The 12,400-nt window shown below is 37.5% G+C and overlaps 1 protein-coding gene across 1 annotated transcript in view; it reads left to right on the forward strand.

Annotated features, from left to right (window-relative positions):
- PIK3C2G (phosphatidylinositol-4-phosphate 3-kinase catalytic subunit type 2 gamma) overlaps window positions 1–12,400 on the forward strand; it is a 262,575-nt gene that overhangs the window by 857 nt on the left and 249,318 nt on the right. The window lies entirely within an intron of this gene.

A 12,400-nucleotide genomic window follows, 5' to 3' on the forward strand; every position in this document is an offset into this window, starting at 1 on the left:
GAGTTACTTTTTTTAGGAAAGACAACAAAACCCTTCGGATAGCAGTGGTCTTATGGTTCAAAGACCACCTCCTAATGATATCTTTGTGCTTAAGCTTATTATGTCCTTTCTACTTCCACAGTGGTTTTTAAGGAAAGATCACTGATAGTGGTGTGTAAACAAAGGCAGTAACTTGGAGGAGACTAGCTAAAATTATGTCCTGTGTGTTGTTAATGTCTTATGACCTGTTCACTTTTTTATCTCTTCTAAGATATTATACTTTAAGCTGTCCTGCAAGATGCTTTGTTTTAGCAGTTCAGTACACCTCATACTCTCATATGCTGCTCTTAAAACAAGCGTTTTTTGTAATTTTTTTCTTTAGTTTCTATAAAGCTTTTATAAATAGTTGTGATAATATGGCCTAATGTGCTTTCTACCAAAATAACTTATTTTTGTCTGGATACACTATATCAGTGAAGTTGAAGTTTATTGTTGTAGTTGGCAGTAGGGATGTACGTCCTTAAGTTTTATTCCTGAAGAGCATTAAAACAAAAGTGGCTGCCTGTTTTGCTTTTTCAGGAATGTAATCTGTCTCTTTCTCATAATACAACCATAAAGAGCTTGGATTTATGATTGCAGTGCTGCTGGTGCTAGGCAGAAATGTAGATAAATGGTGTTTATCTAGTTCTAATTTGAGCGTTACTACAATAATATGCTTCTCCTGTATACTAAACAGGTGAGTTAACCCAGTTTTTAATTCACTACTGCTTTAAGCTGTAGCTGCCTTCCAAATTAACGAGACTACTGTTCATAGATGGAATTTGAAAAGCTGTTCATGCTAATTTGTAACTACGTGCAAATAACTATATGGACTCGTGTAGGAAGAGAAACCCAATGAGCAGGATTGTATTATCTTAGTGAAAACTTGTAAAAGCAGTCCTGAAAGCTAAATAATTCGGATACGGGCTTGCTTGCATATAGCCTCATTGTCAAAACATTGGAAATCTGTAGTTCTCCTGTGTTTCCGTGTAAGCAGTGAAAGATTAGCCTCTGCAGAGGTGATGTTGCTTTACACAAGCACTCAGTTAAGCTGGTAAAAGCACAGTTCCACCATCTTGAGAAGAGGGTTCTGTGCCCTTTCCTTCCACCTCTTCTTATTGCACGACCTGTGTTTGACCTTTTGGAAATACTTGTATTCATTTACATTGTATTAAACATTTTGGCAGGTTTTATGTAATGTTGTGTTTTAGGGCTAATATGAGTAGCTGATCATGCAGCATCTAGAATGAGTCCTTTGAATGTAAAGTACATGTTGACAATTACATTTCTCCTTTGTATGCCCTTTTTTTTTTTTTCAAAAAAAAAAAAAATAAAAACCCAAACTTGCTTGTAACATTATCAGGTAATAGATTTGGAACTTTTCCTTCTACAATGGCATATATGGTTTTTGCTTGATTTAATTATTGCTTTATAGTCCACTAGGAAACACCTAATTTTCTTGATACCAAAATGTATAAAGCATAAGTGGTCAAAGTCACTGGCATTTTTTACCTTTACTTTTATTCTGTAGTGTTGAGTAACCTCCATTTCAGTTAAAATCAATTAGAAAAGCAGTTGTTTGTAAATCAGTTATAATAATTGTTTAGTATTAACCATATTAGAACTTTCATAGTATTATGTTTAAAGTCAGAAAGGGACCATTGGTTTATAGATGCTGACCTGTATGTCAGCATTGGTTTATAAGCCTTGGAACTGGTGAGCTGGATTCCTTTGGAGTGAAGCGACCCACAGATGCTGCCCAGGAGCATAGCAAATGTGTTCCAAGCTGTGATGAGATATTCGGGCTGTGAATACAGCTCAACTGTACAGCTCGTCTGTAATATCCCCTCAGTCACCTCTTCCACTCATGGGCTAAACAGCGTGGACATGAGACCTTCAGCACCCTGTGATGCTGTGATGCCTCTTAATATGGATGTATAAAAGAGGTAATAAAGTCAGACTTTTAATTTATTTTGTAGGTCAACGTGGACTTGTTGATCCAAGAGTACAGCTCATGCCAATTAGATAGGACTTATTTTATTGACCTTTTCTCAATACTTTGTGCCATGTTGACATTCAGCAAGTGATGTGGCTTTTAAGCACTGTTATTTTTTGCTTGCACCTCGTTTATCCTTTTAGGGTATAGGTAGACTTTTAGCTTTCTGCAATCCATATGAAATTTATTTTGAGCTTATTAGAGTTGGTTGCAGATAAGCCAGAGAAGTCATCTGCCATATTTTTCTTCAACTACTGACTAAATGAATATACTAATTTTAAGAATGTTTATTTCTGGTATATGTTGTTTAACAGCTTCCATAGTTACTAATGGACTGGAACGTAGTTCATCATCCTGTGGTGATACTAGTATGTCATCCTGCTTCTCTCCAAGCATAGAAGAAAAATGTGCTGAACCTTTTGCCTTTTCTGTATTGTTAAAAATGTTGCTGTCCTCATGCAGGAGTTGGTCTATTGCTAGGAATTCTTTGTGTTTGTTTCTTGTGTAGTTTGGACATGCCAGACAAGTGATAATGGCAGCAGCTTAGATCTGAGGAGGTCCATATTAAAATTCCTAGCTCTTCCTCAGATGATTTGGAAGAAAATTTTCAAGGCATCTAATTAATGTAGAGTCAGATTTTTTTTTTTCAAGGGTGTTTAGGTTGCTATAGGTTTGGAGGTTTGATATTTGTATGGAATTTTCTTTTGTTCAAATTTTCCCAATTTTGTTTAAGTAATATCTTCTGGCCCTTTCTTTAAGTAAAACTAGCAGTGTATTATGAAAATCAAGACCATGTTGAGAAACTAGCATTGACAAACTTGGCAAGCAATTACTGTATCTCCTAGGGCATCCTTAGGAAATACAACCTGGGTTTCATGATTAATAGAAAGATCAACAATCCAAGAGACTAATTTTTGTTGTTGCACTGAGCAGGGATTGACCAAGCTACCTGGTTTATCCAACTGTGTAACAGTGAAATGTACATTTTTGTGTTAATTCAGTACTTGTCCTATGTGTCTGCTTTACAGCATCAGCAGATGCTAGCAGATAGCGGCCCTTGAGATGCTCATTCACCAGGTATCCATCTTAGAGTAATACCATCTGGTTGCTGAGAAGCATTTTCCTTTTAAATAATGGCCAGCAAGTTTTAGAGAAAGGCTGTTGTACTTTAATTGACAGAAATGTTCAGTGTAGATCTTGGTTTTGGAGAAATGCTGCAAACTGAACCCATCGTATTTGTATCTGGCAATTTTTCTGCAGTTAAATTGCTCTTGTCTCCTTTTAAATACAACTTGGCTACATCCTTCCTCTGTATTGTTCTTTCGTGAATAGCATTCTTAACTTCATTGATATTCAATAATGTTGAGGTATATTGCTAATTATTCCCAGCATGAAAGTCTCCTTATAATTGCAATTTATAACAAATGCATAAGATTTGTTAGTGACTTTTCTAAACTTTTTTTTTTTTCCCCCTTCAATTCCTGAAGGCTTTATTTTTTTTAAAGCTGCTGGGTAACCTACTGGTTTGAAAATAGTAGTTAATGCATACCACCTACTGGCAATAATTACATCTAAGCTTTTTTACCCCTTCTAGTATGTTAATACTGCAGAGCTTTAGACATTTTTTTCCAGCTGGAGGGCTCAATTTTCCATCAATGCCTGAGAGTTAAGAAGATGTTTTTACCGGGAAAGGACTGACTTTCCCATATAGAATACAAGTGTGTGCCCCTGGGAAATTCCTAGATATAGTGAAGACATTATCTGGCAATGTATTACATATGTAGCCCCTCTTTCAACACTCTAGCCAGTTCAGTGTGTTTTCCCCCATGCCCAAACTAGAGTGCCACAAAGGAGAGAGAAAAATGGCTTTCATAAACTAAATGATAGAAGACTATTTGTGTAGTATGTGCTTGGCTTTATTAGCTGGTCTCGCTTGTACTAGGTCCAGTTCAGTTTGTTCCAGACCAGTTGCCTAAAAATTGCTTCTCTTGGACATGTTCCGTATTGCACCTATCAGTTTCTCTTGGGAATGGCTGCAGTGTGGTGAGTGGCTCCCCAAATCTGATCCATTTCCAGACATGAAACTCCATTGCAAGTTTGGGAATCATAAGATGTGCCTTGAAAGCTACTTTGGAGGCATGTTTGTAGAGTGATAGAGTATTAAATTTGATTGTGTTTATTACCCTTCACCGAGACGTGGTTTTAGGCGGGGAGTGTGTCTTCAAGTGAAAGTGGCTGCAAACCCAGCAAGATTTCTCTTCCTCTGCATTATGAAATCATCCAGCACTATCGGAACACTCGGACACTTGGCATCAAGCAGTGGAAGATTGTGACACTTGGTGTATTTTTTTGACTCCATTGCGCTGTTTGAGTGCTGGGCAAGGCTCACAGGAGATCCATGCCAAGTGCTTGCAGTGTGAATGGGGCCAGTGTGGCCCAGGGGCAGCTGGTGCTGGGGAGTTCAGGCAGGCAGGGTCTCTCCCCAGGGTGGCCTCCTTTTGCAAGGTCTCTGTTGCTGATGTTGGCTTTTGCAGCTGGATGTGGCTCCAGTCCAAGCAGAGCTGAAATATGATGAGACTAAATTTACCTCGAGGAGGTTGTGGACATCGCATTGTTGTCCCTTCTCTGCACCTAACAGAATGCTAACTTTGAGCTTCAAAAAATAAAAGCAGTTACTTTGTCATTATTACCCTCTGGAGGAGCTGGGGAAGAGAAGGGGAAAAAAAAAGAGAGAGAGAGAAGATATTTGGATAGAGTTTTATTCATCTTTAAACTCTCAGGTAATTCTATTGTGGGTTGTTATTGTTTTTTTTTTTTTTTTTTTTTTTTTCACTTGCTGCTAGCTACCGAATTCTTGATATTGTTAATTGAATTCAGGGCAGAGCCTTTCAAAGAGCTTTAATTCCCATTATATTGTCTGTGTTTGATACTGTCTGTGAAGATTCACGGAAATGTGCAAAGCAGCAAGGCCTATAAAAAAGGGAAATGATGACATGAACCTAGAGTGGCCAAGGAGCTTCAGGAAACAATTATGAAAAGGAAAGTTATGTTATTGGTTTTGTGTTCTGCAACTTGGTAGCTGGATCATGACCTTGAAAGTAGCATTTCTACTACCTACCTGTGAAAAATAACTGTTCTCTCTCCAGCTTAGTGCTGAATTCATTGGTTACAAAAAGAACTTCTTTCTGAAGTGGTCAGAGACCATAAACTGAAAGTAATGGGTGGGATTTGCAGAGCAATCCATGAAATTTTAAGTACCTGTCTTTGTTTACTTTGCATGCTTACATGTCATGTAAAGAAATAAAAGATAGGATGACCTACATGTTAATATTATATGATTATTGTCTTTGTGGAGAGGTGGCTTCTGTAGGGGTGCAGCCATAGATGTTGGGGATATTTGGTATTTGAAGCTGTGTAAAACCAAGGTTGCAGCCTGAACTCTAGATGTCTGGTATTTGGATGCAACTCAACCTGTGCACCTGTGAGAAATAGGCTCTGTACCATTAATCCCCTCTGTGCTGAGGCAAATCAGAAAGGCTTGGGTCAACTGTTACCTCTTGAACAGAGGGAGCAGGGGATGGAATTAGAGTGCCCATCCTGAAAGCTGGAGTGTTTTACACAAATACTGTGTTCCTGGCAAGCACAGGGCAGATCCTATTTATGTTATGGGCTTCTGAATGATCCCAGCATGAAAGACACACAAAAATCACTCTTTTCCTCTCTTTCCTTTGCATTCCAACTTCAGTTTGATGGATGGGGGATATGAAACACAATACAAAGTGATTTATTTGGAGTCCTGGGTAGCCAAAGTATTTAGGCAGATTTATTATCATCTTTAAAAAAACAAAACAAAACACTATTTTTAGACATGTCTGTTTGCTATTTTTATATCATTCAGATTAACTTAAGAAAAGAAGGCTTGCTTTTTTTCCCAGAAACATGACTTTTGTGTTGCTATACTTGGTACTTTTAGAGGCCAAATACAGACAAATAAGTTTTAATAAGTACATGTAAAAACTGGTAACCATCTTTGTAATTTGCATGGGTTGGTAAGGATGGAATTAAATTTTTGAAGTCTTGTAAGTAATTCAGTGTTTTTTAGGGAGCAAAGCAATTGCCATTTTGCAAAGCAAGTGGTTCAGCAGAATATCAATTTGCTCAAGCTCGACTGCCTCACAGACTTCTGACTAGTTCCTGGTTTCAAAGCAATGTGTGCATCTACTGCCTTTCAAGATTACTCTTTCTATGGAGAAAGCTGGGCATACTGTATTAGGACTAGTAGTAGCACTACTGTAGTTCAGCTGCGAGTTCCCCAGGTAGCTACCGGGAGCTCTTGGTGCTGTGGCTTGCTTCAGCGGGGTGTGATGAGGAGATGGGGAAGGAGTTGCAGGAAGATGGAGTCTGATCAAGCTTCCTCACTGCCTCCCTGCAGAGGCTGCTGGTCCAGGCATGCCCTGCACAGCTGTGCGGTGAAGGCTGTGGTGAAGTGCAGCTGATGCTTTTTATTTGTTGGCCTGCTCGTGTAGGTATCACGTTCAGAAAGTTTTGTTTGGAAACATCTGCCATACATGGTTTAATTTAACTCGAACTTTATTTATCAGACTTATAAAGCACTTTTTTTGTTGTTGTTTCTCATTAAAAATGCTCTCAAAAAAATAAAGAACTTCAGATGTCCTGCTGTTACTCCCCAGTGTTCATGTCTGACTTGCAGATTAATTAAAATAAATATCAAGTGCTACTAAAATAATTAATAAATTATACAATTTACATTTGATTCTAAGTGGAAGAATGTCTTGCACTTTCCTTTAAAAAGTCAGCATGGTTCCAGACAGGAAGGAAGCATGCTAATTACAGTGCTTCCATAAGGCTTTGCAATTCATGGCTGAGAGTTGATCAGAAGATGCAAGGGAGGCAAACTGAGCATGGTAATTGTTTTATACTTCAGTAGTTCTAATCCCAAAGCTTGTTATTAAAATATATAACAAAATCTGTCTTGTGCATTTCCAGTAGTTTGATATTTTTCCATGCATAAGAGTTGGAGACGTTTCGGGTTATAGCTAGTACCATGTGCAGAGATAACTTGGCTGGAGTTTCTCCTAGTTTTTAGTGGTTAATGTGAGTTTAGAACAAGCCTCTTAACTTCTTACAAAATATCCAAATCTCAGTATCTTTTTATGTTTATCTCTTTCAAGCAGCATTTTTTTATATAAAAAGTATCAAAAGTTTTGCTTCTGATAGAAAAAGCAAATATAATATATACAGTCATTCTGTCCACTTTTGTTTATGAATGGTGATAAAATATTAATGCATTTCATTTGCTAGATTGGAAAATAATCTGACCTCTTGATAGAACAGTGGCAAGAGAAAGAAGAATAGAAAAGTCTGTTATATAAGGATACATCTGCAGGTATTTTCTTCAAGTTTTTTTAAAAAAGATAAATATGTAGGAGTCTAGTACTACATGTGATTTTTTTAAGAATACATCCTTAAAGCAATCTGTTGGATACATCATGAAATGCATTTATTCAGATTTTACTGTGACATGACCTAGCTTTGTAAGGACATCTCTCAGTGTATGAAGTGTATTAATTTCTCAACTAATCCTCTGGAACTGATCTTTGTCATTGGTGTACCTATTTCTAAAATATATTTCTTACCGACATTCATTAGTCAACTTTCCTTTCTGTCTTTTTAAGGTAGCTCTCCACAACTTTAAATGTGTGACCATGACCAAGCAAATAGCCATGCTAGGTCAGACTGAATATTTTTCTAGCTCCGGAACCAGGATGTGATGCCTGAGACACCAGTGGAAGACGATCACAAGCATGGAGAAATGCTTTTCTTGCTTATTCTTTTGCCTTCTAGCCTTGTGTTTCCCAAACAAGAGGATGTACCATTTTGCTTCATCTATGTGCTATCCCTTTTTGGGCTCCCAGTTATCTTGGGTCATAATTTTTGCCGTTTCTATAGCCAAAATGAGTTGCTGCTTTGTGCTACTAAAGCCTTGGTAGTGGGAGTACTGAGTGGAGACCGTATGAGATCTCTTTAATTCTGTCCCATAATGGTAGGGCAAACTAGAGGAGGAATCCAGCTCAGTCTCTTGGTTACGTCTATTTTTCACTTTGTGATACTAGCCTGCAGCCCAAGGAGCATTTGTGAAGGGCTTGAGCACGTGTGCAGGAAGGAGTTCCTGGAGACGCAAAAAAACAATTCTGCACTGGATATATATGCAAGTTTCTGGGATTAGACTATGTGTGGGAAATGGTGCTTTTGTGAGATTTGTGGGAAGTTTCAAGGGAGCTGCAGAATCCCTGTTTCTGATGCATATGATACTGCTGCTTCCTGCAAATTTCAAATCCCTCTTTGATCACGTACCAGATTTCAGACGTCCTCCCTCCCCCTCCAATAAAACGCGTCTGTTGTGGGGGTGGGAGGAGAGTTCCTCCTCATCTAATTTGAAACTGCAAAGCTTCTCCCCCTGCCACAAACAAACAGGAAAAAAAAAAAAAAACAGTGGAAAACACGAGTCAACAAGGATAGTTTGAGAAAGTTTTAAGGGTAGGGTTTAAGGGTACTGGTACTAACATCGGAGTTCTGTAACTGGAAATTTTAAACAGGTACTATAGGAGCCATAGCCTCACTTGTTATATATTAGAGAGTTTAAAATTTTTATCTAAAGAAATATTTGGGGCAGGATATACCCACTCTTGCAGGACAGTGGGATCTGTTACAGTTTTTAGAATTATCTATTGCTCTATTTTGCAATTGAGGCCCTGTGAGGAGAACGTATCTTTAAGGGGTGGCTTTTGAGGCTTTCTATCTGTGTGTACACAGGTTCAGAAACTTCCTTTGTATCTAAGTAGAGGAGATTGGGTATTTGACATGATCGGTGCACTCTAAATACAGTCTGTATTACAGTTATAGATTGAAATTCGTAAGTTCCGTTTAGCACAGCAATTGATTACAGGACTTATTTTTAAATTTATTCCCCTTGTAATTCCATAGAAACTTTTTTCCTATAAAAGTATATTTTTACTTGTCACTGTGATCTGATGAAGAAGGAGGGATCTGTTCAGTCTCCCAGAACTCCTTGGCCTCTTGAATTAATCTTGTGCCCCTCTATTTCCACTGATACGTAATTTAATATTCTAGCATGGTGAGGTACAACTTAAACACAGTCACGTTAGCAAAGTAGACATTTAGCAAACAATTTTGGTAGGTGCAAGCAATTACAGAAGTTCAGCAAAGGACTTGTCTGTTAATAGTAATAGTCATTAAAGTGCTTATTGCCCTGGATCTTGAACTTTTATAACTCTTCTTACTATATAATTCCAAACATATGATAAGTATTTAATTTGCTTGCAGTGCATCTTTTCTCTCCATGCCACTCTTTTCTAATTGGCACTGCCTTTCCAGTGAAGGTAATGCCTTTTTGAGGCAGGAAGGATTTTGTTTTTCCTAATTACAGAGTACACCCACAGCTTGATAATAACTTAGAAAAATCAAGCAGAAACAGTCTGTCTGATAGATAAGTGTATGATTATACTGTAGTGTGTATGTATGCCCATAACTTTAATCTTGGGAAGAATAAGCTTTAAAATGTTGTCGATTTGGACTTAAAAAATTCATCTTTTTCAGAGGAAAAACTGGAGAGCACAGCAAAATAAATAATTGTTTGATTTGGTATTGTTGGCTTCTGTTGGTTTTTGACCTCGGGGCTCATTAACCTTAGCTCCAAAAAGCTTATCTAAAAAATTCAGAATTTATATTGCATGTGGGAGAGCAGAGGATGTGGAATCTTGAACTCTGGTGGAACTTCGCTGCCTCTGCATTTAGAACAGGCTTGACCTTTCTCAGGCCCAGGTCCTGTGCTCAGTGTTCACAGGGCTTTCTCAGTGTTTAGGAAAAAAACAACACAGAAGTCAACACTTCTGACCAAGAAATGTGTGTGTGAGTTTTTATTTTGAAAAACTAATGCTTCTATTTTGCAAAACTATTAGCTTCAGAAAATAAGCATCATTTGGCTGTTTCTAGAATGAATGTAAATTTCTCAAAAATATGTGTTCTTGCATATATGGGGAACATGGATGATGCTGGTGCTTATCTGACTTGAAATGAGTAAAAATATATTCCATTGCATTCTTGCCCTGAGAAGAAAGACAAAAAAAAAAAAAAAAAAGTAAAACAAAAGGAGAATACATTTCTTTTTTTTTTTGGGGGGGGGGGGGGGTGGGGGGAGGTCGACAGTACCATTTTCTGTCTGTCTTTAAAGCTAAGAACAGCACAGTTGACCATTTCTTATTCCATCTGACAAAAGTGGAAATGCACATATCCGTCTTCTTTCATTATGTTAAATCTTCAAATGCAGTTTAGTTCCCAGTGAAGTCAATAGAAAAGTTTATCTTGTCTTCAAAGAAGAAAGACAACATCCAGGAAATTATAAATTGTTGTATTATTAAGTCATCTATTATTTTACCTTAAGTGCTTACTAGCAAATTTAAAAACAAAATTTACTTTAATGCTATACAAAAATATGTGTGGTTTAATTCCTTTTTTTAGGAAAGAAAGAAGGAAAACATGTTTGCTTGTTTTCTTCTGTATGTTTGAACAAGTTACAGAAGTTACCTCTGACTTGGAATACAGGCAGAGCACATTATTTAGAAGCTGACAGATAGGAAAAAGTCAAAATCAACTGCGGTGTTCAACATGTAGAACTTAAATCAACTGAGAGGGTCACTTTTTTCATCCTAGATGTAACAAACTGGTCAAGTGTCCGTATGTAAATGTGTGTATGTATATTGTATTTAGATATTCAGAACTTAATTGGAAGAGAAAGAGATGTCATGCAGCTAGTAACTCTTGACTGAAAAAGTCTGTGTACTCTTGCGAATTTGTTACAGAATTTAATACGTTATCTCCCTTTTTTATATTATGCATATACTGTTTTAAGGTTGCAAGAATTATTCTGTTAGGGGATATTTGTGCCTGTTGTTATTTTTAATAAAAGCTTGCAAAGAATTTTGAGGAATGGAAAGTGTTCTGGCTTTTCAATAAAGATGTTGTAGAGAACAAAATGCCAGCACTCCTCACCTCCTCTGAAGACAGACTAAATAAAATTCAGGAGTCAGCTATTCAAAAAAGAGATTGTTATCTGGATTTTAGATTTGGTTTTCTGTTCTGTTTATGGGAAACTTAAGAGTTATGGGAGTATCCAAAGTGTACATGCTTAGTTTACTTTTACGGATTTCACAGACCCAGTTCTAATGTCTGTATGAAAATAGATAGTCAGTGTTTAGTGCTGTCTCTCAAGAAGTAAATCGAGGCGAATGTACATTCACTACACTCACTGTTGTCAAACAAAAACAAGTCTTAAGAGAATTCGTTTTTAATAACTCTGATGAGGAAGCTGTTTAAGTATTTACTTCATTTCAGCAATTCAGATGCTGCAAGTTGCTTCATGATTTTTCTAAACTGGGTCTTCTGTACGTCCTTCATAATATCAATAGGATATACAACAAAAACTTAGAGTTGTTAAATCTTTCTTTTCCCTTGCAGTTATAAAGCCTATATGCTTATGAAATGCCACCCAGAAATAGGTACATGGAGCCTAGTGCAGCCCAGTTAAAACTGGATGTAAAAATAAATAAAAAAATAAATAAAATGAAAGGCATCCTCCTGAGAAAAGTTTATAATTTGAAAGGTCAAGGGGTGAAAAGTCAGTTCTGCTCCTAAAGTAAGAAGGCTTTGGTCGATATCCACTCTGCAGCTAAGCTAATGTTTTTCAAGAATAGCAAATGATTTCAGATTTTTAAATGCTGTATTTTGAGGGCTGAAAATGCTTTTTAGAAATGCTGCCAACATCAATGTGTGAATTGAGCTTACATTGGAAAGATCCTGCAGAAGGGACAGCTGGAAGGTTCATCCTGGGTAAACTTGGGACTGTCTTTGTGCTCAATGGAGATGAGCTGCTTTTCATGTGCACAAGAGAAAACCCATCCTCAGGTGTGTGGGTCTTTACCTTGGCTATGAAAGATGCCTGGGTGACCGAATTGGACAAGGATGCAGCTGTCTGAAGCTGGCTCAGCTTCATCCTGTTTGTGTATGTATATATTTTTATGTCAAGATTAAGACACCTAAAATTCAGGCCTCCAAAATCAAGGTCTGAGGCTTTTAAAAAAATACTTTCTTAAAGTGACCCACCCTGTATGGCAGGGTATTCATTTGGATTAGTGAGTCGAGGTAGTTGAACAGAAATGAGAACAAACCGGTTGTCTTGACTAAATCAACATCTCATTTAATTAAAGCTTTATATTAAATTTAAGGGCCTTCATCCAGCTTTCTATCTCTTCCTCCCCCCTTCTTCCCCCCCCCCGCCCCCCACATCTA

This window comes from Nothoprocta perdicaria, unplaced genomic scaffold (genome assembly GCF_003342845.1).
Source record: "Nothoprocta perdicaria isolate Ctin4 unplaced genomic scaffold, notPer1 scaffold_161, whole genome shotgun sequence".
NCBI classification, from domain to species: domain Eukaryota; kingdom Metazoa; phylum Chordata; class Aves; order Tinamiformes; family Tinamidae; genus Nothoprocta; species Nothoprocta perdicaria.